Source organism: Phyllobates terribilis, unplaced genomic scaffold (assembly GCF_046119375.1).
Source record: "Phyllobates terribilis strain yellow unplaced genomic scaffold, ASM4611937v1 Scaffold_3__8_contigs__length_932513732, whole genome shotgun sequence".
NCBI classification, from domain to species: Eukaryota; Metazoa; Chordata; class Amphibia; order Anura; family Dendrobatidae; genus Phyllobates; species Phyllobates terribilis.
Genome location: NW_027362763.1, coordinates 195411443 through 195438051, shown reverse-complemented (window position 1 = coordinate 195438051; position 26609 = coordinate 195411443). Strand labels below are relative to the sequence as shown.

The 26609-nt window shown below is 45.1% G+C and overlaps 1 protein-coding gene across 4 annotated transcripts in view; it reads right to left on the bottom strand.

The window, feature by feature from the left end:
* PIK3CB (phosphatidylinositol-4,5-bisphosphate 3-kinase catalytic subunit beta) overlaps window positions 1-26609 on the bottom strand; it is a 178935-nt gene that overhangs the window by 121747 nt on the left and 30579 nt on the right. For all 4 annotated transcript variants that reach the window (XM_073674434.1, XM_073674436.1, XM_073674433.1 and 1 more), the window contains exon 2: window positions 6463-6596. The gene's annotated coding sequence lies outside the window, so the exon portion shown is untranslated. The remainder of the gene's footprint in view (window positions 1-6462; window positions 6597-26609) is intronic.

The window sequence follows — 26609 nt, the reverse complement described above, 5'->3', positions numbered from 1 at the left end:
AGAGTCGCCTGAACGTAACATCTCCCAGAAGCTCGGCACAAGCCCTTCTCACCCTAATTAACTTTGAATGGAATTCTCAAAACCACTTCAGTAATATATGCATCGATCCATGGCAGAGCTGGACAAAACACACCATCAAGGTGACCAGAAAATCATCCCTGGTGGCCAGCTTCCGCTCTCTCCATGTATTTTTAAGCAAATATCAAAGCACGTTGCATATACAGCAGTTAAAGAAGCACTCCTCCTCCTCCCATCACAGTATTTATCCTCTTAATATCTTGCAATCATCATATTATATAGCGCCGTGTACTTACAATTGCTCATTTTGCCTTTCTACCCAGATAATTCTTCTCTTTTCTCTGCTCTATGTAGAACAGGAAGTCTCTTGTCCCTGCATTTATCATCCCTCTCTTCACCTCCTGACCCAGATGCTCCCGCCTCCCCCTGCCAGGGACATTGCAGTGACTAGAATTGTAGTTCTAACGCTGACTCATGCAGAGAAAAGAGACCTCCTGTTTCTATACAGAGCTTAGAAGGAATCAGCTAATCAACTTTTAATCACATGATGTCATAGACCTAATGGAGAAGAGCTCACTGGGCAAAGGCAAAATGAGCAATTGTAAGTGCACAGTGCTATATAATAGCAAGAGAAAAGTTGTCCTGTTATAACTGGGGGCAACTAGCTATGAGCTCGACTATGAAAGCAGACAGAAAATAATTTCTACTGTCAATGCTCTGACTACTGGGGGGGCGTGTGTTCCTGCTCTGACTACTGGGGGGGGGGTGTTCCTGCTCTGACTACTGGGGGGGGGAGATGTTCCAGCTCTGACTACTGGGGGGGGGGGAGATGTTCCAGCTCTGACTACTGGGGGGGGGAGGATGTTCCAGCTCTGACTACTGGGGGGGGGGGGGGGAGGATGTTCCAGCTCTGACTACTGGGGGGGGGAGAGGATATTCCTGCTCTGACTACTGGGGGGGGGTGTTCCTGCTCTGACTACTGGGGGGGGGGTGTTCCTGCTCTGACTACTGGGGGGAGATGTTCCAGCTCTGACTACTGGGAGGGGGGGGGGGGGGTGTTCCTGCTCTGACTACTGGGGGGGGGGTGTTCCTGCTCTGACTACTGGGGGGGAAAGAATGTTCCAGCTCTGACTACTGGGGGGGAAAGAATGTTCCAGCTCTGACTACTGGGGGGGAAAGAATGTTCCTGCTCTGACTACTGGGGGGGGGGGGGGTTTCCAGCTCTGACTACTGGGGGGGGGGAATGTCCTTGCTCTGAATACTGGGGGGGGGGGATTTTCCTGCTTTGACTACTGTGACTACTGGGGGGGATGTTTACTGGGTGGGGGGGGTGTTCCTGTTCAGACTACTGGGGGGGGGTGTTCCTGCTCTGACTACTGGGGGGGGGGGGGTGTTCCTGCTCTGACTACTGGGGGGGGGGGATGTTCCAGCTCTGACTACTGGGGGGGGGGGGATGTTCCTGCTCTGACTACTGGGGGGGGGGATGTTCCTGATTTGACTACTGGGGGGTGTTCCTGCTCTGACTACTGTGACTACTGGGGGGGGGGTGTTCCTGCTCTGACTACTGGGGGGGGGGATGTTCCAGCTCTGACTACTGGGGGGGGGGGGGATGTTCCTGCTCTGACTACTGGGGGGGGGGGGGGATGTTCCTGCTCTGACTACTGGGGGGGGGGGGGGATGTTCCTGCTCTGACTACTGGGGGGGGGGATGTTCCTGCTTTGACTACTGGGGGGTGTTCCTGCTCTGACTACTGTGACTACTGGGGGGGGGATGTTCCTGCTCTGACTACTGGGGGGGGGGATGTTCCTGCTTTGACTACTGGGGGGTGTTCCTGCTCTGACTACTGTGACTACTGGGGGGGGGGTGTTCCTGCTCTGACTACTGGGGGGGGGGATGTTCCAGCTCTGACTACTGGGGGGGGGGGGATGTTCCTGCTCTGACTACTGGGGGGGGGGGATGTTCCTGCTTTGACTACTGGGGGGTGTTCCTGCTCTGACTACTGTGACTACTGGGGGGGGGGGGGTGTTCCTGCTCTGACTACTGGGGGGGGGGATGTTCCTGCTCTGACTACTGGGGGGGGGGATGTTCCAGCTCTGACTACTGGGGGGGGGATGTTCCTGCTCTGACTACTGGGGGGGGGGGGGGGGATGTTCCTGCTTTGACTACTGGGGGGTGTTCCTGCTCTGACTACTGTGACTACTGGGGGGGGGGTGTTCCTGCTCTGACTACTGGGGTGGGGGGGTGTTCCTGCTCTGACTACTGGGGGGGGGTGTTCCTGCTCTGACTACTGGGGGGGGGGTGTTCCTGCTCTGACTACTGGGGGGGGGTGTTCCTGCTCTGACTACTGGGGGGGGTGTTCCTGCTCTGACTACTTGGGGGGAAAGAGTGTTCCTGCTCTGACTACTGGGGGGGGGGGTTCCAGCTCTGACTACTGGGGGGGGGGGTGTTCCTGCTCTGACTACTGGGGGGGGGGATGTTCCTGCTCTGACTTCTGGGGGGGGGGGGTGTTCCAGCTCTGACTACTGGGGGGGATGTTCCTGCTCTGACTACTGGGGGGGGGGATGTTCCTGCTTTGACTACTGGGGGGTGTTCCTGCTCTGACTACTGTGACTACTGGGGGGGGGGGTGTTCCTGCTCTGACTACTGGGGTGGGGGGTGTTCCTGCTCTGACTACTTGGGGGGAAAGAATGTTCCTGCTCTGACTACTTGGGGGGAAAGAATGTTCCTGCTCTGACTACTGGGGGGGGGGTTCCAGCTCTGACTACTGGGGGGGGGGGGAATGTCCTTGCTCTGAATACTGGGGGGGGGGGATGTTCCTGCTTTGACTATTGTGACTACTGGGGGGGGGGGATGTTTACTGGGTGGGGGGGGGTATGTTCCTGCTCTAACTACTGGGGGGAGATGTTCCTGCTCTGACTACTGGGGGGGAGATGTTCCTGCTCTGACTACAGGGGGATGGTGCGTGGGTGGAAGTTCTGCTTTAACTACTGAAAAGGGGATAGCCTGGAGGATGCCCTGTTTTTTGAAGCTGTGTTTTTGTCTCTTTTTGGTATGTCATGATTTAAATAAAGCTGCTTTGTTTTTGATACTTCCTGGTATTTGGCTTGGACAAAAATTTATTGATACAGTCACGTGTGGATTAAAGTTTCTCATATAAAGAAAAAAAACAAACAAAATTTGAGGCCCCCTCACCAGGTCCACTGCCAAGTCTCGGCCGCTGCTCCCGTTATCCAATATTGGCTGCTGTGCTGAAGCCAATCAGTGAGTGCAGCTCTGAGCGGGGTGTTATAGCTTCACAGGCAGAACCGTTGAGCTCACTGATTGGCTGACACTGTCAATGTGATGTCAGAGCTGCAGCTATTATAAGATACCGGAGCAGTTGCTGGACACGGCAGGATGATTACAGTGCAGTTTGATTTTTCTTATAGGGGCACAGTGGCTCAGTGGTTAGCATTGTTGCTTTGCAGCCCTGGGGTCCTGGGTTCAAATCCCACCAAGGACACCATCTGCAAGGAGTTTGTATCTTCTCCCTGGGTTTGCATGGGTTTTCTCCCACACTCCAAAGATATACTGATAGGGAATCTAGATTGTGAGCCCCAATGGTGACAGCGATGATAATGGAATATGATGAGCGCCAGTATTCATCAGCGCGTATAAGCAAAGCATAAGTAATAATAAATAAAAACTGCGTCTTGGTGCTGAGATTTTCTGAAAAAGGACAACTGCCAACCGGAATTAGATGCTGGAACTGCAATCATACACCAAATGCTTCATGCGAACATCCCCAATCCTGTTCCACTGTAACAAAGTGTTCAGTGTTTTCTTATAACCAGACACTGGGAGGGAGGGAAAGAATGAATGATTGAGGTGTGAAAAGGTGTTACAATGAGTCCGTCAGCCCAAAAGTGTACACTAAGCACATAGCGTTGTAGGGTATAAAGCCCTTATAAAATCATCCCTTTAATGCTCTAATTGTTGCCTCCCTTCTGAAGAAACTGAAGTTAAAGGGAACCTGTCACGTCCTAGTTGCTATGTACACTGCCCCCATTGCTTTGTTAGTGATAGTGATGAAATGTGCATCACTAACAAGCTTTTTTCATTAAAATCGGTGGTAGTATAATGATTTTATAACATTATATATACTTTGTCCTACCTGCTGTATTCAGTCATAGGGGTGTGATTCTCACACTCACTCACTACTGGCGCTGCCCACGTATTTGAATATTGCTCCCGGCAAGTTTGTGTCTAGATCAGAGGTGATTTTTTGTGCTCCTCACTTTAGCCTCTGATCTAGACGCTTCACTGCTGAAGAGACGAGATCGGAGTTGCTGGAGTGAGGGTCTCGGTAATCCCTTCCAATCTAGACGCAACCTTGCCAGGAGCAGTATTGAAATACATGGGCGACGTCAGCAGTGAATATATGCGGCGCCGCCCCTGTCTGAATAGCAGGATCACACCCCTATGACTGAATACGAGCAGGTAGGACAAAGTATATATAATGTTATAAAATCATACTACCACCGATTTTAATTAAAAAAGCTTGTTAGTGATGCACATTGCATCACTAACAAAGCAATGGGGGCAGTGTACATAGCAACTAGGACGTGACAGGTTCCCTTTAAGTAAAATATCCTAGTTTGCAAGCTCAGTGCACCCTTGTTGTGGCCGAGATCTAAGTGCACTAAGCTGCCGACTGGTTTTGTATGCCCCCTCCTCCTTCACTGGTGATGGACAGCGCTGGTTGGAGTTAGTGCTGTGTGTAAGAAAGAAGCTCAGGCAGGCCAAGCTGCCAGTCACCAGTGAGGTGCGCTTAGGGTACACCGTCAGTCACCAGTGAGGTGCGCTTAGGGTACACCGTCAGTCACCAGTGAGGTGTGCTTAGGGTACACCGTCAGTCACCAGTGAGGTGTGCTTAGGGTACACCGTCAGTCACCAGTGAGGTGTGCTTAGGGTACACCGTCAGTCACCAGTGAGGTGTGCTTAGGGTACACCGTCAGTCACCAGTGAGGTGTGCTTAGGGTACACCGTCAGCCACCAGTGAGGTTTGCTTAGGGTACACCGTCAGTCACCAGTGAGGTGTGCTTAGGGTACACCGTCAGCCACCAGTGAGGTGTGCTTAGGGTACACCGTCAGCCACCAGTGAGGTGTGCTTAGGGTGCACTGTCAGTTTGGGCTGACATACTGCCTTTGCATGCTTCTTCACGACTAGCCTATTGGAGAAAAGAAAATAATGTGAATATCAACCCTGAGAAAAGTGGGAACTATGGCAGAAATCAGAGGCTGATCCTTGGGTTATGCTGCGGATTTTTATTTTGAACTGGTATGAGAATCTCTAATCAGGATACATTACCTACCAGGGTCTCCAGGCAGAATCTGCTTCAATATGCGACATGTTTAATATTGAAGAATTTTCACACGGATTTTGGTGTTGAATAAGCACAAAAATCTGCATGAAAAACACCCTCCATGTGAATGGCTTTATTCAATTGTAAGTGATACCTGATCGGGCAGCAGTCTCCTGCACTGCACTCCTTTGTGCCATGGTCAAATACAATGAAAACAAGAGCAGCCCTACCCTATGCATGTACAGTCCAGCCTGGGCGGTCTCATGGAGAGCCCCCTCTGCACTGGCCAAGTGCAGCATATTATAGAAGAGGGCTGTAAATCGCCATCTAGTATATAGATGGCGATTTATCTAAAACCATAGTCTGAAGGCAACCCTTGTCCATGACCGATTGCAGCATATCATCACGGAGGGGCGTCCCCATTTAGGCCCCCGAACCAATCAGCCAGATGCATCTATGTATTACAGGGATGCCAGGCATGTAATCATATATGCCCATCAGGCTTATACATGGCTGACTGTCCAGGCAGAAAATCTAATGGATACTACAGCAGCATTGTAATGAGATTCTAGGAAATCTCATTAATACATCAAAAATCCATAGTGTGATCTGACCATCAAAACTGCATCATGGGAATTTGTGAAGTGGATTTCAATGCAGATGAGCAATAGGAAGACTGAAATTAAAGCATTTCAGAGAAAACTGACGACATTACAGTTATTGGACACCAACAGATTATAAAGGCTCAAAATGCAGCAACGCATCATCCGCAAGAAGGGTCTTCATCAGGAGCCTCCCTCTATCAGCATAACATTCCTTTACGGGAACCAGTCATCAGATTCATGCTGCCAGAACCGCAGGCAGCATCAGACACTGGCTGCGCAATTACTCTAGAACGGGGACTAGCCCGGGGCCCGCCTTTGGACTAGCCCGGGGCCCGCCTTTGGACTAGCCCGGGGCCCGCCTTTGGACTAGCCCGGGGCCCGCCTTTGGACTATTCAGCCAAGACACAGTTCCCGTCTACTGGCAGTATGAATCAATGTCGATATTAACCCTCCGCATCACATAATAACATTATGGTGTGAATAATCAGACTTACAGTTTGCATTTGTTTCCGGCTTCTCTTCAGGACATCTCACTCTTGGTCTCCATTCTTCTCAACATGTCTTGTGGTCAGCTAGGCATAGCAGCAAGCCCAGGTCCGGATGGTATCAGCAGGAACGTTATCGGGCTCTGGGAGGAAGGAAAGCATACATGCTTATACAGGAGTGACCTGCCTACAATAGGCAATGACGTGCAGGTTTACAAATACAAGGGTAATCGGTCATTTCAGTCCATTTTCTCCACCGTCTCCCAGAGTGCAAGCAAATGGTTAAGGCAATGTGACTTTTCAAGCGCAGGTTATGGAACTACTGGAATTCATGTCTGTACTACAGGCAGAACATACTCAAATTAGTCAGTTCCTGGAAGAATTTAGGAACATCAGGTACGGACATAATAGACGGTCAATAAACAATAATTAATGAAAATGGTCTAATGACAACATAGAAAAAAATATATAAAAAAGAACAGGATAAGCACAGAAATTTCAACTGGAGAGCAGCACCAGTTCTCTAAAGGAGATTTTCCAGTAAAAAAATGCATTAAAGACTTTAGGATATTCAATAAGTGCCTGATCCAGTGATGCCCACTCACAATTCCTCGCCATTGTACTCTCTATAGTTTATAGCAGAGTAAGCGCCATATGTTAAGCACATTGGTAGTGTCTCCCATGAAAAAGATCCAACCCTCCCTTGTGGTTTGATGCTTAAAGGGAATCTGTCACCAGGTTTTTTCCTACCCTATTTGAGAGCAGCCTAATGTAGGGGCAGAGACCCTGACTCCAATGATGTATCACTTAAAAACTACAGCACCCAGTAAAGTATTAAAAACTGTTTTCTCTGCTGCAGTTCTCTGAATGCTGAGCTCTGTATAACCCCGCCCACATCACTGATTGGCTGCTCTCTGTGTACACTGTGGCAGCTTTCTGCTTATGCAATCAGTGGTGGGGGCGTGGTTGGGCTACCTGGCAGCTTGCCAAGTAGTCCTCTCATGAAAATTTCCTGCTGATAAAACAATGATTTTTATCAAAACTACAGAACGCAGCCCAGTAAGTTATACATCACTAGAATCAGGATTTTTGCCCCTACATTTTGCTGCTTTCATATTAGGTAGCAAAGACCTGGTGACAGATGCCATTTAAAACATAAAGCAGATAATTATTCCAGTTTCAGCGATTACCTTCTTTGTATAAGGAAATGGAACACAATTTTGGAATATGCTCTCTGTATCAAGTATCGCTTGCAAGATTTCGGATTACAGTCCATTAATTAATTAACAGATGACTACTTCACTGTATGGTTCCGCTCCCACAATGAGTTTTGACACTGCTTTGATGCGCAAAAAAAACACATATAAATAGAAAAATTCAGACAGTGCAAGTATAGACGCACTGGCAGAGAAATCCCAAGGAGTCCACATGATAAAATACATCAGTGAAACCTCTTTATTCAGCTATAGATGCGACGCCTCGACCTGCCATAGGTCTTTTTTAAGCATACTACTGGCACAAAAAAACACAGTCTTAAGATATAAATCTGCAGCATGTCAATTCTTTCAGCATTTTTTGCTGCAGATTTCACCTATACTAATGAATGGGAAAAAAGCATCATAAATGCATGCAAAAAACGAGTCAATAATGCATGCATTTTCTGCTATTTATTTCCTACCAACACATCAGCGTTTTCTGCTGCACATACTGAACGTGTGCACATGCCCTTAAAGGTTCCAGCAAAATGGATGGGATTTATAGAAATCTCTTGCCCACTACGCTTTTTTTTTTACTCAGCGTAAATTGCCCTTCAGTACATTTTTGAAATCTGCAACAAGACAATTTACCTTGCTTGCACACAGAGTTTTAATGTGCAGATTTTCCCCATAGATTTGCATTAAATGTAGAAAATCCGCAGGTAAAAAAATGCACGTAATCTGTACATGACTGGATCAAAGTTTTTTCAAAGCTGAATACCAGGAAGTATCAAAAAGAGATAACAATGAATGAAAAACCTGAAAAAATGCAAGTAACCTAATTTACCTGCGGTGCAGAAATGCTGCAAAAAATCTGCAACATCAAAAACTCTGTAAATGCTTGTTTTGAGAACGTTGCCTAATGAGCCGAGCAGCTTGGCGACTAGATTTTTATCCACCTTAAAGGGGTTATTACACAAGTAAAGTACATTTTAATCAGCACATCATGGAATAATAATAAGTTCCACAATTGGATGTGTTTAAAAATAAAATGTTCCTGTGCTGAGATAATCTTATAAATGTGCCCATGCTGTGTACTGTGTAATGGCTGTGTCTGACCGTGCAGGAACATGGACTGATCATACCACAGCTCCTGGGCGGGGGAGGACACGAGTATACAGACATTACATCATAGAATCAGCTGTGATCCTTTCTGTGAGGTAAAACATTTCTCTGCCTGTTTTTAAACAATGTTTTACCTCACAGAAAGAATCAGCTGTGACCCCCTGCTGTAATGACTGTATTCTCTCTTTTGCTTCCTCCCCTGCCCAGGAGCTGTGGTATGATCAGACCATGTTCCTGTATGGTCATACACAGCCATTACACAGTACACAGCAGGGGCACATTTATAACATTATCTCAGCACAGGAACATTATTTATTTTCTTTAACACAACAATCATGGAACTTCACAATTTTCTAAGATCTATTGATTAAAATCTTACTCTCTTTGTGGGAAAACCCCTTTATGGAATTGTGAGGAAATGTATATTGAAAAATGTTAGATATGTTCTTTATACAGAAACTAACAACTACTTGCTAAAACCAAAATAACCCCATCTTCCTCATCAGGTGACATAAATTTACTGTATTTCACTATATCAATAAACACTTCACCTTGGGACATATAAAACATTAATTAACAAGAGCATAACAAAAATTCATTAATTGCATTACAACCTGTACTGGGAGTAAAAAGAGACTTTTAAAGGGAGCGTGACACCAAGACTTGGGAGTTAATGGCAATTTTCCCTAACGTAGCTCCTTCCTGCATGAACGCTGGGGATAACATGGCGACAATAAAGCTGCCTATCTGCGGGGAGCCGGCTGTCGATCAGTCACACCCGTCAACAGAACAGCCCGGAAGAAGAAGAGCTGCTCTGTCGGCGTGAAGCAGCAGAATCTCCAGCAGGAGCGGTTAGGGAGCACTCTTAGCCGGTGCTGGGAACAACAGGCAGGTCATTAGCAATGATCCGTAGGCCTATAGTAAAAAAATAAGTGAAGAAAAGCTGGAAAAACAATAGCGCAAAAGGGTCTTATACACTGAGTAGGGGGATCAGGGAGCTGGGAATTACCTAATGGAGTTGTGCGAAACACAACAACTCAACCGGCTTGAAAATGTCAGCAGACCTGCAAGGAGAAAAAACAATGGAGAGATGGGGATCACAGCACTGCTGAAGATACCAGTAGATGAAATCAGGAAATACTGATAGATGGAACCATAAACCGCAAAGAAATATCCTTGGTCTCCTGGTTTCATCTACTGGTATCTAAGGCAGAATATCTCTCCATTGTTTCTTCTCCATTGTAAAAAAAAATAGTCCTGGATAACCCCAGAGTGTCTCTTAAACTTTTATCTATTATTTTTTTGCAGTGGATGGTGTGGTTTATGCATTTAAACAAGTTGTCCACTACTTTTACATTGATGCCCTATCCATATTAATTCAAATACTGATTTCTCAGTAATGGAGGAACAGACTGGCCATGTAAAGGTATTGCCTGGCTCGTCTTTGAATGAACTACATGACTGATTCCTTTTGATGGAGTAATAGAGGATTCTACAATATGCAGTTTCTTTTATGGATCTATTTTTTGGGATTGAATTGTTCTGGTTTAAATTATACTTTTAAGCTATTGTTATACTGCTAAAGTCAAACACTACTTAGTCATATAGACGTTCATGCGGTTGTCAACATTTTTGTGGTTTTTCACCCCAAACCGCTGAGGTAAATGTGTGACTATGTGGAGAAAGTAGATTATGAATGGAGATATACAAAACGTCAAGGCCCAAGTTTTTATAGTCACTGTTTTTTAGTAAAGAATTTAGTAGTATGTCTACAATGTCACAGTAATGAGGCACAGTAGTAGTAAATTAGTTAAAAAAAGGAAAAAGCTAAACAGAACTGCTTTTTCATTACACGTCCTTGGTTGTCTAAGGTCAGATATGCCCGTTCTTTTTTTTTCTTGAAGTTCTCGGAAATACAAAAATCTTTGCGCACAGGCAGTTTATTTTTAGAAATGTGTGACTAAATGCAACGAATGCTGCACGTTGTGGATTGAGGTCACATTTTCCCAAATTCACACAGTTTAAACAGCAATCTGTGAATGGAATTATTAAAAAATCAATAAATGGTGACATTTACTTCTACGGTTCCTAAATAAAGAAGAATCCAACATGGCGCATAAAGAATCGTCTATCTGTTCAAGGTTATCCTATCCCTGGTCCCAGACATGGGCACCAACCATCCAGAAATTACAGGACAATCCATAAAAATAAGGCACTTTTTTGCCCCATCTGTTAGAAAAAATTAAGGCGTAAGAGATGTTTTTTGAAGATGAAGAAACTCCTACAGATTATTTTGTAATTCTCATTTTACTGTAAATGCAGCTGATGTTTTATCAGAATTATGGGCTGTAATTCTATCACTTAAAACACAGGTCTACAATTAAAAATATTTTATTTCAGTTGCCAAGGTTTTTTGAATGGATTTAGGGTATTTTGAGAGTAAATTAAAAAATTCCATTACTTTTGCTGAATTGGTTCTAGTTTTTGAGATAATTTCATCCAAGAAAATAATGCATTCCCCCAATGCAACTTGTGCGTGATAACAAAACAAATGCAATAACTTTTGGTCTTTTGACTCTAACAGTGTCTTAGGTAATGAAATATCCCATATAATTATTTTGCATTTCAATTTGTAGGTTTACAATGCTATAAAAGCCACTTTGTGAAGGCAGAATTCTACTGTAATTAACGATTAAATATCTCAAAAACTAGAGCTAATCTGGCAAAACCAATGTCATATTCTTAATCAGCACCATAAACCTAAAGAGGTTGTCCACTACTTTTACATTGATGGCCTATCCTTAGGATGGACCATCAATGTCTGAGCAGTCGGCACCCCCGCCGATCAGCTGGTGTTGGCAGCAGCGGCTACAAGTGCTCACTTGCCGAACTGGCCGTTTACTTGTAGTGGCCGCCGCAGGGAACTACACATCCACCTCCTATTTAAATCAGAAGACAGAAAGCTCGGCAAGTAGTGGACAACCTCTTTAACATAAAACCATTCAGACATCGTTGGCACCAAAATCACTGTATAGCAGTGTAATCATAATGATTTATTGTGGTTTTCCAATGTGTCCATAAAAAAATATTGCAAGTCTGTGATTTTATGATAAGAAGTTCTGAAAAAAAATAATTAAATAAATAAAAGTTGGCCAGCCTGATCCAAAATCTAAGGAGGAATTGAGGATCGGAGCCCACCGGTCTGAAGTTCAGTGGAAGTCCCAATGCTGAGACACCTACAGATCTAGAAATAATCTCCCACTGAACGGTTAGGTGATAAATGCATCTTACCGGCAGTCCTCTTTAAAAGAATTTACCATCACTCAGATAGTATTAGTATTATATAAAGGTATGTGCACACAGGACATGCTGCGACAAATTTGGTTGCATAAACATTGCATCCTTTGCATTGCAAATTAGCGGTAATAAATTGATTAGCGGAAGATGTCGATTTCAAATTTTTAGAAGCGGTCAATTATTTCTAATAATCTCTCATTTTTGTAAAGTGCATTAGATTAGACCATTCATGTCAGTAAGGCTATGTTCACACATCTTGTTTTTTCAGAGTTTTTTTATGCAAATTTTCAGCTGCGTTTTACAGTACCAGCAAAGTCTTCAGAAATCTCATGCACACATTATGGGTTTTTTTGTTTAGGATTTTGAGCTTTGAATGTTTTTTTGTAAAATAGAGCCTGTCACTTCTTTCAGCGTTTTTTCAGCCATTGGAAGTAATGGGTGGTGAAAAAAACGCTGATAAAAAAAAGCACCAAAAACGCAGGTGTCAGATTTTTCAGCCTTTTTTGTGCCAAAACCAGAATGAGATTTTTTATTTTTTTTCCACTTTATGTACATGCATAAAACAGACAAAAGGACAGTGAGAAAAACGCACCAAAAAACAAGCAAAAAAGAAAGAAAAATCCTGAACAAACCTCCTGGCAAGAGATCAGGTTTTGCTGCAAAAATAAAACGCAGCAAAAACTCAATGTGTGAACATAGCCTTATAATAAGAATGAGGCACCGACTGCTCGATTCTGTATTACATACCAATAGTGCACGATACAGAGTAAAATGCACAGAAATGACCAGATCCACTATTTAACATTCAACGAGTCCACACAAAGCAGATTTAAAGCCCGCTATTAACTAAAAGCCCATTAATTGTTTCTTAATGGCTCCGTGACACAAGCATCAACAACGTGGAGGATTGGTAATGAAGTCATGTTTCCCGGGGCTCCGCACAGCGTCTCCCTGCTGGATAATAAACAGCTGATGGGTGGACGATCTTCTGGTACAAATGCTTCCGCTCCATTACTTGCACAGTGAACACTGAGGCTTGTTTTATTGAAGAGCCCAAATGACTTGCTATTAGAACGTACAGCATTGATTGGAATCTTTCATCCCTCAATTCCCAATAGACCTGTAAAATGATCAATACGCTAAGTACAGTACATGAGTGTAGGCCGGGAGCCAGCACACAACACCGCGTACATACACAGCCTCAACTGCTGCATATGGCAGTCTAGCCTCAGATTTAGAGGGTTTTTTCAACCATTTCTACGCTAAGATATTCATCTTTTTCACATGTTGAAAATAGTCTTTCCTCCTCTCATTAGTGGCATACTCAACCACCATTTGTCAGATTTCAGTAGAAAACCTATCCTGCTCCACAGGCATCTGGCAATAACTCTTGGGGCTCATGCAGACGTCCATGCAAATCGATCCAAGCACAGACTGGCCGAGGGTCTTCTGACCCGAGCATGATAGCCTCATAGAGATATATGAAGTGGTCATGCTCCAGTCTGAAGATCTGCAGCCATTGCAATCCATGCTCAGACCGATGTCTGAATGAGTCCTAGCTTAAAGACTTCTCATTATCCCCAATTGCCACTTTTTACAGGTTGAGGGAGATTTTAAAAAATTGTTACCATCTCTGAACGGATCCACATTGATGGAATTCGACACCTCTTGGGACAATTTTTTATTTTTTTACTTAAAGTGGACCAGTAACTAGATCAACAGTGGTCAGTTTATACCCTTATTTCATTCACACTGCTCCCCTGAGTATTCTGCATTTTTCTTTTTTAGAATCCGTCATATGGTTCCAGAGATCTGAACCTTTCCTATTTAGCACCAACTTTTATGGCCTTTACTAAGGGGGCGTGGCTCATGGGATTCTCTGGGGGAGTATCTTTAGGCTGTTCTGCATATTTACCCCATGAGTCACGCCCCTTAATAAAGACCAGAAAAATCAGCAGTAGATAAAAGGGCCTGTATGTCTAGAACCGTATGGCGGAGTTATAAAATAATGAAGAAAAAATGGAATACTCCGGGGAGCAGCAAGAATAAAATCAGAGCACAAACTGGCCCATTAAACTCAATTATACCCATTGATTAAAGGCACTTTATCATCTTTAGTACTGGCGGGCAAAGACAGAAAAGAGCCCTAATGCAAGACAGTATATGGGCCTTAGTCTAATAGCTCATCATAAGCCTTTGACGGTGGAAATGGTTTAGCGAATCCAGCATTGAGCAGGGGGTTGGACACGATGACCATGGAGGTCCCCTCCAACGATAACATTCTATGATTCCATTGAGATGGTTTAGCGAATCCTGCACTGAGCAGGCGGTTGGACACGATGACCCTGGAGGTCCCCTCCAACGATAACATTCTATGATTCCATTGAGATGGTTTAGCGAATCCTGCACTGAGCAGGGGGTTGGACACGATGACCCTGGAGGTCCCCTCCAACGATAGAATCATAGAATGTTATGACCAGACCAAGACTTTGCAGCTTTACAGTCTACTACGCTTTGTGGGCACTAGTCTTTCTGACCTACTTTTTTCATACTGTAAAGATCAAGAAACAAATGGTCACATTACCTATTCTAAAGCCGTCATGTTACAGACGCCGCTCTGTTCTTGTCGGATTATATTTGCTATGTGGATCTGCGCAGCCAACACGTGTCCACCAAGGACTATATATAAAAAATAAAAATGAAGCATCTGGCAACGTCCAATCAACAGGTCTGCAATACCAAGTGTCAGCATTGTAGAGCCGCTCTCCACTTGCATATACTTTTATGCCTCTCCATCTACTTGACTGTAGCCACAGTCTGACTTGGGCTTGTAAAGTTCCTATCAGTGTAAGACAAAATACTTCACGTGGAAAGCCAATACACCAGGATAGAAGGGTTTTGGGGGTTTTTTTTAGATGTGAGGCATTAAATGAGTTGTCCATGCCTTAATATTTTTGTTTAAAAACTATCCAGAATGCTATAAAATACTTGAACAAAGTATACTTGGCTTGCTGATCACCAGTCACTCTTCTTCCAACACCTTGTATAGGTCCCGCTGTGTCACCCCCTGTGGCTAATGATTGACCACATGTTCATCTGAACGGAGCAGGAAGCAGAGAACAAGTACATCCGGTCCTGTTTGGACATGTGACCACTGCAGTCAATGACTGACTGCAGCGATGATGGTGCAGGATGCCAGGCAATGTTGAAATGGTATCCTCAGTAAATAGAGTATAAGTGGTTACCCATATGGTCCAGTTATCAAGAACAGGGACCACCAGGGGCCCAGGCAGCGATGAGGGATTGGTAAGGTTAGTATTCTTTAAAAAAAAAAAAATAATAATAAGTTAAAAAAAAAAAAAGGTAAAAAAGTTTTTAGAGGCAGCAAGTTTCACGAACATTACTAGAAATCAATCCACAAAATATTTGGCGGTAACAAATTTCTAGGCTTTTTGACTAAGTCTTGCCAAGAGAGTTCATCCCAAAGCCATGTATATGGATCCTGTATGGTCACCTGTACAGTGACTCCATAGGCCCTCTGTGCAAGGCCATATGGTGCCAGTCAGTGGCAAATGTTCTCCTGGTGATTGCTTCCAGGGTAGAATACTTCCATAATGCAGGATGGAAGGGTGAAAAAAAGCTGTCTCTGTATGAAATTAGGGGCACATGGGTGTACAACAGGGATGTCAAACTCAAACCAACAAAGGGCCAAAATTAAAAACTTGGACAAAGTCTCGGGCTAATCAGTATACAGTGCAATGGGCCCCACATAGCCCTCCATACAGAATAATGGGCCCCACATAGCCCTCCATACAGAATAATGGGCCCCACATAGCCCTCCATACAGAATAATGGGCCTCACATAGTCCTCTATACAGTATAATGGCCCCACGTAGTCCTCCATACAGTATAATGGCCCCACGTAGTCCTACATACAGTATAATGGGCCTCACATAGTCCTCTATACAGTATAATGGCCCCACGTAGTCCTCCATACAGTACAATGGCCCCAAGTAGTCCTCCATACAGTATAATGGGCCTCACATAGTCCTCTATACAGTATAATGGCCCCACATAGAGGTGGTGGTTCTGGTGTTGACGGCCAGAGTTTGTCATGTATGGTGTACAATAAGGGCCCAGAGAAATTTATGAACACGCTAGTACAGATATGTAATACGGTTGTGTGCAAAAGTAAAAAAAAAAAAATACAATGAAATAATAATAATAATAATAAATAATAATAATTATAAAGCAGATGCTGACCTCCAATGCTGTAAACCCTAAGGTATGTGTTCAAAGAATCAAAATCAAGATTTAAAAAGGAGTTTAGCTTTCATACACAGATTTTTCTTATGAATTAATGCTGCATTATGGAAGTATTTTACCCTAGAAGCTTTGCCACGTGATCGGCAGTGTGTGACCTCCAGACTGGCAGTCATGTGCCACCTAAATTCGTATCCACTTCCACTGCCGATTATGGGACCACCCACTTTTTCCAGCATTATTCCACACACTGCCAGGATTTGCAGAGTGACTGCAGAAATTTAGCTCAAGCCCTGAAAACCCCTCCCAGGCCACGTTCACATGATCAGTATTTGGTCAGTTTTTACATCAGTATCTAATCTAAAACCAGGAGTGGAACAATCAGAGGAAAAGTATAATAGAAACACGTCACCACTTCTGTATTTATCACCCACTCCTGGTCTTGGCTTACAAATACTGATGGAAAATACTGACCAAATACTGAAGGTGTGAATGTGGCTTTAGTGTGTGTGCGCATGACATCTTTTAGACGCCAGCATCTTTGTGGTTGTTTTTGGGGTTGTCTTCCTCGCATGTATGAAATAACGAGCAGAAGCTGCCTGGAGAATGGTCGGGTCACTACTCTTAGCGACTTTACAAACGTGAAGAGGTTAAAAGAAGCTCCAAAACGCGAGGTATGGACAGTGCGTGGCTTTATTGTTGCAGTGCTTATATTCATTCTGTGTGTGGTTATTAAGCGCTTTTTCAGGTGGGTTATATAGGAAGCAGACGTGTACGTACCCGCAGGGCCCCAATGTAATGGACCTGTCTCTGCAGAATTCTGCTGAAGGGGACAATACAGGTTGGCCTGAAGTTTCCTTAGATAAAGACTATTATAGATTTTTTTCCCTGCACAGTTACCGCTCTAATTTACTGTGCCGATATATTTGCTCATATGTGTAAATATACAGAACATTCTGTAGTAAACTGTTAAAACATGAGCAATAGTCATCAGCAAATAGGTGCGGTCTGCACATTCGGGGCGTTACACAAAATGTATTCTTAACTTCTGGAAAAAAAAAACATTTTCAGGGTCTTCTGCATTTTTTGTTGTTGTAAAAATGGATATTCTGTCTCTGGACTTCACTAGGCGGGGGTCCCAGCTCCACTCTCACATCATGAAATGCCTTAACTGCACCCTCGCCTCTTGGATGGAAGAGTCTAGAAATATTTTGGGGGACGGATGAGGTATTCAATAATAAGAGATTTGTTAGCAGCAGGAGGAGAGGCCCTACCGGCTGATAGTGATGGACAAGTCAATCTCTTCTGCAAACATCTATTACATAAAGGAAAAATATACAATATTAGGGTATTCTTTCAGTATATTAGTGCAAATCTGTGTGGTATTCAAAGCAAATAGCATGTGACTGAAGAGCAGACATGATGTGCCCAGCCAACAATGCAAGGTCTGTTCACTGGAACATTTCCCCCCTATATACGGTGCAATCACGTGGTGATCTATGCTGAACACACGCCAAGTACCATTCAATCATATCTATGATAACCTATGTATAACGGCAGACTGTCAGGGAGAGTAGCAAGCTAGAGCGGACCTTTAAAGGGAATCTGTCAGCAGGTTTTTGCTCCCTCATCTGAGAGCAGCCTGATGTAGGCAAAGAGAAGCTGAATCCAATGATGTATCACTTAGGTTACTGGGTGCAGCCGTTCTGACACAAAAAGTTTCGATTTAGCAATGAATCAGAGCTAAGAAAGCTAACCCCGCCCACACCAGGCTCTGTATATACAATGTCTATAGACAGTGAGCTGCCTATCAAAGGAGGGGGCGTGTCGGACTAGCATGTTGCTGTGTCCCAGCATTGATAAGCTCCTAGTGCTAAAACCATCACTATAAGCAAACAAAACCACAGAGCTTGATAAGAGAGGCATCCATGAAATCTGTGTCTTAACCCCTACAGCATGCTATCTTAAGATTACATAGCAAAAACCTGCTGACAGATTCCCTTTAAGAAGATGCTGTCATCCCTGGGTCAACAGCTGTGCCATTGTGTGATGTCATCAAGGAATTTTACAAGTACAGACAATTCGAAGCGCTAGCACGCCTTCTGACATCACCAACTGCACAACAATTTAAGCCACTCACTCCACTTAAAGGGGACGCGATTGACATTGTCTTCACCTCACTTACATCAACTCATGCATTTGTCAATTACAAAGAACCCCCTAACCCAGTAAATAAGGCCAACATCCCAAAGATGTCACCAAAAGTTTTCATCTGGATCTCTGCTGCTCCCAGGTGCAGGTGCCACAGCGATCTGGTGGCCGCAAGTCAAGTGCTCAATTATAACAGTTGGCATTGCTTCTGATGTCATCAGCGGTGTCCGGTTGGGTAGTGACATCACCACCTGGTCCAAGACCTAGTGCTTGATTCTAAAAGTTGGCACCCCTTCTGATGTCATCAGTGATGTCATCAGTGGTGTCAGGTTGGGTAGTGACATCACCACCTGTTCCAAAACCTTTAAAGGTACATATTCAGAATATATCACAGACAATTGTCACTTATTGCACTTTATATCGATTGTCATGCCCAACACGACATCAATCATTCACGACACTAGTGATGACTTCCTCAACGCTGAACACACCAAGGGAGTGATGTCACCACCACTATATATATATATATACACAGTATATGTTGATATAGGAAAAAAAAAAAAAACTCTTGCTATGAAACTGGCCCAATGGATAATCTACAATGTCAAAAAGACTAGAAAATCAACAATTTCCAGGCAGGAAAATTCATAAAAGAAGCATGGCACAGAAGTTGGAAGCACTTCCTGCCATTGAGGATGGGAGAGGTTGTCATGTCCCAGGCAGGAGCTGCCGCTATACCATGTCCATTAGGTTTTATGGTATGGAAATCTGGACAACCTCAGGGGATGCGGCTCAGTCTTCAGGTTTGCATTCAGAATTTAAGAAACTGCACAAACCTAAAGTGCCAGAATAAATTGTGTGTAACAGAGATGATGAGATCTAACGCTCCAAAGAGCATTCTGTAGGGAATCGTAACGGTCTGCCTTGATGGGGACAGTGATGAGGAGGTCTGTGGAAATTAATGGCGCTATATACCGTAAGCAGGAAAATAAATAAATCTAGAAGCTGGAAACAACCGCGCACATTATTAGTGCTGGGGAATTCATTTGGCACAAGTTTCCTGGCGCTATTACATTATACATTTGGCACAGCTCGCACTACTTGGGAAAGGCTTTTCTCCTCTGTCATTTCATGGCTGTCAAAGATAAACTCCAGGATTCTGTGCTGAAAACGGCAAAGGTCTATAATGAATGTGACTGCATGAGTCAATATCGGCTCCTTTAACTTTTTTTGTTTAAAAATCTGTCACAGATTTATCCTTAAAGGGATTTTCCCACGAATAAAAGTTAATTTTAATCAATAGATCTTGGAATAATAATAACATCCACAATTGGATGTGTTTAAATAAAATGTTCCTGTGCTGAGATAATCCTATAAATGTGCCCCTGCTGTGTACTGTGTAATGGCTGTGTCTGACCGTGCAGGAACATGGTCTGATCATACCACATCTCCTGGGCAGGGGAGGACATAAGAGAATATACAGACATTACAGCACGGGAACACAGCTGATTCTTTCTTTGAAGTAAAACATTGTTTAAAAACAGGTAGAGAAATGTTTTACCTCAGAAAAAAAATCAGCTGCGATCCCATACTGTAATGTCTGTATACTCTTTTGCTTCCTCCCCTGCCCAGGAGATGTGGTATGATCAGACCATGTTCCTGTATGGTCAGACACAGCCATTACACAGTACACAGCAGGGGCACATTTATAAGATTATCTCAGTACAGGAATATCTTATTTAAACACATCCAATTGTGGAAATTATTATTATTCCAAGATCTATTGATTAAAATGAAATTTCTTTCGTGGGAAAACCCTTTTAAGGCTATGTGCCCATGATGCAGAAATTTTCCGGAGCATTTCTGCATGTCCTTGGCAGAAAAAAACGCATGCGGATTTTACACGCGTTTAAGCGTTTTTACTTGTGGATTTGCCATGCATTTTTCCAATGCATCATATAGGCAAATCCGCATACGGAAACGCACGAAGAATGGACATGCTGTGTTTTTTTCCACACCAAAAATCCGTGCAGAAAAAATCCTGACCTTGTGCATAGAACTTGCAAAATGTCATAGGAAGTCATGGGATAAGATGTGCAATATGTTTCTGCTGCATTTCCGCACGGAAAAAAAACACACAAAAAACGCACCAAATCCGCATCGTGTGCACATAGCCTAAAAGTGGACAACCCCTTGAAATGCTGGCAGAATGAATGGGCATTCCAGTGCATTGTTCTGTGCCATGTACAGGTGCATCTCGCTAAATTAGAATATCATCAAAAAGTTAATTTATTTCAGTTCTTCAATACAAAAAGTGAAACCTGTATATTATACAGAGTCGTTACAGAGTGATCTATTTCAAGTGATTATTTCTGTTAATGTTGATGATTATGGCTTACAGCCAAAGAAAACACAAAAGTCATTATCTCAGTAAATTAGAATAATTAACAAAAAACACCTGCAAAGGCTTCCTAAGCTTTTAAAAAGGTCCCTTAAGGCCCCGTCACACTTAGCGACGCTGCAACGATCCCGACAACGATATGACCTGTCAGGGATCGTTGCTGCATCGCTATGTGGTCGCTGGTGAGCTGTCAAACAGGCAGGCTCACCAGCGATCAGGGGAGCAGCGACATCGTGGAAAGAATCTTTCCACGATGTCCTGCTCCTGGTTACCAGCCTGCTGAAGCAGGAGCAGGCTGGTAACTACGGTAAACATCGGGTTACTAGGGGCACACGCACTCCTAGTAACCCGTTGTTTATCATGGTTACCACTCTGCTACAGTGAGCGGGAGGTTACCGCTCACTTTAGCAGGCTCGTAACCATGATAAACAGCGGGTTACTAAGTACGCGTGTGCCCCTAGTAACCCGATGTTTACCATAGTTACCAGCCTGATCGCTGCTCCCGCTGGTCACACACAGCGGTGTGCGCTGACCAGCGGGAGGGCAACGACCAAAAAATGGTCCAGGACACTTTGCAGCGATCAGAAACCTCACAGCAGGGGCCTGATCGCTGCAAAGTGTCACACATAGGGACATCGCTGGTGAGGTCGCTGTTGCGTCACGAAAACCGTGACACAGCAGCGATCTCGCTAGCGATCTCGCTATGTGAGACGGGGGCTTAAGTCTGTTTCAGTAGGCTCCACAATCATCGGGAAGACTGCAGACTTGACAGATGTCCAGAAGGCTGTCACTGACACACTCCACAAGGTCCCAGAGTCTGGAGGAAGAGTGGAGAGGCCACAATCCAAGCTGCTTGAGGTCTAGTGTGAAGTTTCCACAATCAGTGAAGGTTTGGGGAGCCATGTCATCTGCTGGTGTAGGTCCACTGTGTTTTATCAAGACCAAAGTCAGCGCAGCAGTCTACCAGGAAATTTTAGAGCACTTCATGCTTCCCTCTGCTGACAAGCTTTTAGGAGATGGAAATGTCATTCTCCAGCAGGACTTGGCACCTGTCCACACTGCAAAAAGTACCAATACCTGGTTTACAAACAACAGTATCTCTGGCTTGGTTGGCCAGCGAACTCACCTGACCTTAACCCCATAGAGCAGAGGTCCCCAACCTTTTTTGCACCAGGGACCGGCTTTAAGCAAGACCAGTTTTCCATGGCCCGGTGGGGGTGGGGGCGGGGCTTTGGTCATATGGGGGTGGGGTTATGGAGGGGTGGAGCTGTATGGGGAGGATGCTGGCGGGACCTCGGTGTACAGCGCTGCTAAGTAGCAGCATTGTACATTGAGCGTCAGTGTATACAGCGCTGCTGCTTAGCAGCGCTACACACTGAACACCGGTACCGGGAGCCGAGTCACTGAAGCCAGTCTGCTGCCCCAGCACGCCCCACATAACATGTTCTGCCGGGGGCGTGTCAGTGAGGAGAGCCTGCCGCCCCACCCCGTCAGGAACACACCATGCTGTGCAGGAGGGCCGCGTCACTAAGACCCGCCCCGTGACGTACAACAGGTACCATGCTGTGCTGTGGAGGGCTGCGTCACTAAGACCCGCCCGACGCCCCACCCCGTCCTGCATAATGTTCTCTGCCGGGAGCTGCGAGCTGTCACGGCTATGGCAGAAAACATTATAAATCCACACAGAGCGAGTTCTGACCAGGCGCAGGGCTGCGGAGCTAGCTGTCAGCGGCAGGGCCGGCTCCAGGTTTTTCTGGGCCCCGGGCGAAAGAGTCTCAGTGGGCCCCTTTAACACATACCACGATTCATGATGCAGAGATACGGCGGAGAAATATATATATATAGTACAATGCAAAGATTTCACTTCATGAGTGATATCTATTGTAAATTCCACAATAGCTCAGAAACCGGTGAATCGCTCCACACAGAATAGTGGCCCCCATATAAGGCTCCATACGGAATACTGGCCCCCATATAACGCTTCATACGGAATACTGGCCCCCATATAACGCTTCATACAGAATACTGGCCCCCATATAAGGCCCCATACGGAATACTTGCCCCCATATAAGGCCCCATACGGAATACTTGCCCCCATATAAGGCCCCATACGGAATACTTGCCCCCATATAAGGCCCCATACGGAATACTGGCCCCCATATAAGACCCCATACGGAATACTGGCCCCCATATAAGGCTCCATACAGAATACTGGCCCCCATATAACGCTCCATACAGGATACTGGCCCCCATATAACGCTCCATACAGGATACCGGTCCCCATATAATGCTGCATGCAGGCTGTTACCCCCCACATAATGCCCCATACAGGCTGTCCCCCCCTTATAATGCTCCATGCAGGCTGTTACCCCCCACATAATGCCCCATACAGGCCCCTCCCTTTTAATGCTCCATGCAGGCTGTTACCCCCACATAATGCCCCATACAGTCTGCCCCCCCCCCCCCTTATAATGCTCCATGCAGGCTGTTCCCCCCCACATAATGCCCCATACAGGCCCCCCCCTTTTAATGCTCCATGCAGGCTGTTACCCCCCACATAATGCCCCATACAGGCTGCCCCCCCTCTTTATAATGCCCCATGCAGGCTGTCACCCCTCCTCTTTATACTGCCCCATGCAGGCTGTCACCCCTCCTCTTTATACTGCCCCATGCAGGCTGTCACCCCCCCTCTTTATAATGCCCCATGCAGGCTGTCACCCCTCCTCTTTATAAAGCTCCATGCAGGCTGTCACCCCTCCTCTTTATACTGCCCCATGCAGGCTGTCACAACTCCTCTTTATACTGCCCCATGCAGGCTGTCACCCCTCCTCTTTATAATGCCCCATGCAGGATGTCCCCCCCCTCTCTTTATAATGCCCCGTGCAGGTTGTTCCCCACCTTATAATGCCCCATGCAGGCTGGTCCCCACCTTATAATGCCCCATGCAGGCTGTCACCCCTCCTCATTATAATGCCCCAAGCAGGAATCCCCCCCTCTTTATAATGCCCCATGCAGGCTGGTCCCCACCTTATAATGCCCCATGCAGGCTGTCACCCCTCCTCATTATAATGCCCCAAGCAGGAATCCCCCCCTCTTTATAATGCCCCAAGCAGGCTGTTCCCCACCTTATAATGCCCCATGCAGGCTGTCACCCCTCCTCTTTATAATGCCCCAAGCAGGATGCCCCCCCTCCCCTCTTTATACTGCCCCATGCCTCCATACATTAAAAAAAAAAAAAAAAATCAAATACTCACCTCCCTTCTCCTCACCTGCTGCCCGCCGCTCGGCTCCGAACTCCAGCGTTGTCGTTTCTTCCCGCTCAGCGCTCCCTGTGACGGCTCAGGGGAGGGCGCGGTGTAAAGACGTCACCGCGCCCTCTGACCTGAGACGTCACAGGGAGCGCAGAGCAGGAAGACAGCTGATCTGCGGAGGCACGGGGAGAGGTAAGTATCGGGCTGCCGGGGCCCTGAGCAAGCGGCGGAGAAGGGCGGGCGCTGACACCGCTCTCCTCCGCCCATAGCCCAGCGGGGTGCGCGACCGCCAGTGGGCCCCTCTGCCTGCTCAGAGCCCCGGCATTTGCCCGGGTGCTGACGCCGGCCCTGGTCAGCGGCGCCGCGGACCGGCTGAAAAACCCCAACGGCCCGGTCCTGGTCCGCGGACCGGCGGTTGGGGACCTCTGCCATAGAGAATCTATAGGGTATTGTCAAGAGGAAGATGAGAGACACCAGACCCAACAATGCAGACGAGCTGAAGGCTGCTATCAAAGCAACCTGGGCTTCCATAAAACCTCAGCAGTGCCACAGGCTGATCGCCTCCATGCCACGCCGCATTGATGCAGTAATTGATGCATAAGGAGCCCAACCAAGTATTGAGTGCATTTACTGAACATACATTTCAGTAGGCCAACATTTCAGATTTTAAAAACATTTTTCAAGCTGTTATAAAGTATTCTAATTTACTGAGATAATGACTTTTATGTTTTCATAGAATCATAGAATCATAGAATGGTAGAGTTGGAAGGGACCTCCTGGGTCATCTGGTCCAACCCCCTGCTCAAAGCAGGATTCACTAGATCATCTCAGACAGATGTCTGTCCAGCCTCTGTTTGAAGACGTCCATTGAAGGGGAACTCACCACCTTTCGTGGCAGCCTGTTCCACTCATTAATCACCCTAACTGTCAAAAAGTTTTTTCTAATATCTAATCTGTGTCTCCTCCCATTTAGTTTCATCCCATTGCTTCTAGTCTTTCCTTGTGCAAATGAGAATAAAGATGATCCTTCTACAATGTGACAGCCCTTGACATATTTGTAGACAGCTATTAAGTCTCCTCTCAGTCTTCTTTTTTGCAAGCTAAACATTCCCAAATCCTGCAACCGTTCCTCATAGGACATGGTTTGCAGACCAGTCACCATTCTGGTCGCTCTTCTCTGAACTTGCTCCAGTTTGTCTATGTCTTTTTTAAAATGTGGTGCCCAAAACTGTACACAGTATTCCAGCTGAGGTCTGACCAAAGAGGAGTAAAGACCGATAATGACTTCACGTGATCTAGACTGTATGCTTCTGTTAATACATCCCAGAATTGTATTTGCCTTTTTTGCTGCTGCATCACACTGTTGACTCATGTTCAGTCTATGATCTATTAGTATACCTAAGTCTTTTTCACATGTACTGTTGCTTAGCTCTATTCCTCCCATTCTGTATATGCTTTTTTCATTTTTATTGCCCAGATGTAGTACTTTGCATTTTTCCCTGTTAAAAACCATTCTGTTGGTTGCTGCCCACTGCTCCAGTTTATTTAGGTCTTTTTGAATCCTCTCTCTCTCTTCTCTAGTATTAGCTATCCCACCTAGCTTTGTGTCATCAGCAAATTTAATCAGTTTACCCTCAATTCCTTCATCTAAATCATTGATAAAGATGTTGAACAATACAGGTCCCAGGACGGAGCCCTGTGGTACCCCACTTGAGACATTCATCCAGCTGGATGTGAAGCCATTTACAACCACCCTTTGAGTCCGATCACTAAGCCAGTTATGAATCCACCTAACAGTTGCCTGGTCCATTGCATACTTGGTCATTTTTTCAATAAGGATGGTGTGAGATACTTTGTCAAATGCTTTGCTGAAGTCAAGATATACTATATCTACAGCAATTCCCTGATCCACCCAGTCAGTGATTCTGTCATAGAAGGAAATTAAGTTAGTCTGACATGACTTGTTAGTTACAAACCCATGCTGACTCTGGTTAATCACTTCATTCTTATCCATGTACTTACATACATGTTGTTTAATAATTTGTTCAAAGATCTTTCCTGGTATAGAAGTCAGACTCACCGGCCTATAGTTCCCTGGGTCCACCTTCTTACCCTTTTTGAAGATAGGAACAACATTTGCTCTTCTCCAGTCTTCTGGGACTTCTCCTGTTCTCCAAGAATTTTCAAAGATTATGGAGAGTGGTTCTAAAATTTCTTCTACGATCTCCTTCAGTACTCTGGGGTGTAATTCATCTGGACCTGGAGAGTTGAACTCATTTATGTTAGCTAAATATTCCCTCACAATCTTTCTGTTTACAGATAACTTGGATTCCTCTATTCCTTTAAAAGGACAGTGAAGATCAGTTGATGTTACATTTTCTTTCTGAGAGAAAACAGATGCAAAATAGGAATTAAAAAGTTCGGCCTTCTCAACATCCTCTCTTACCATTTCTCCATTTTCATCCTGTAAAA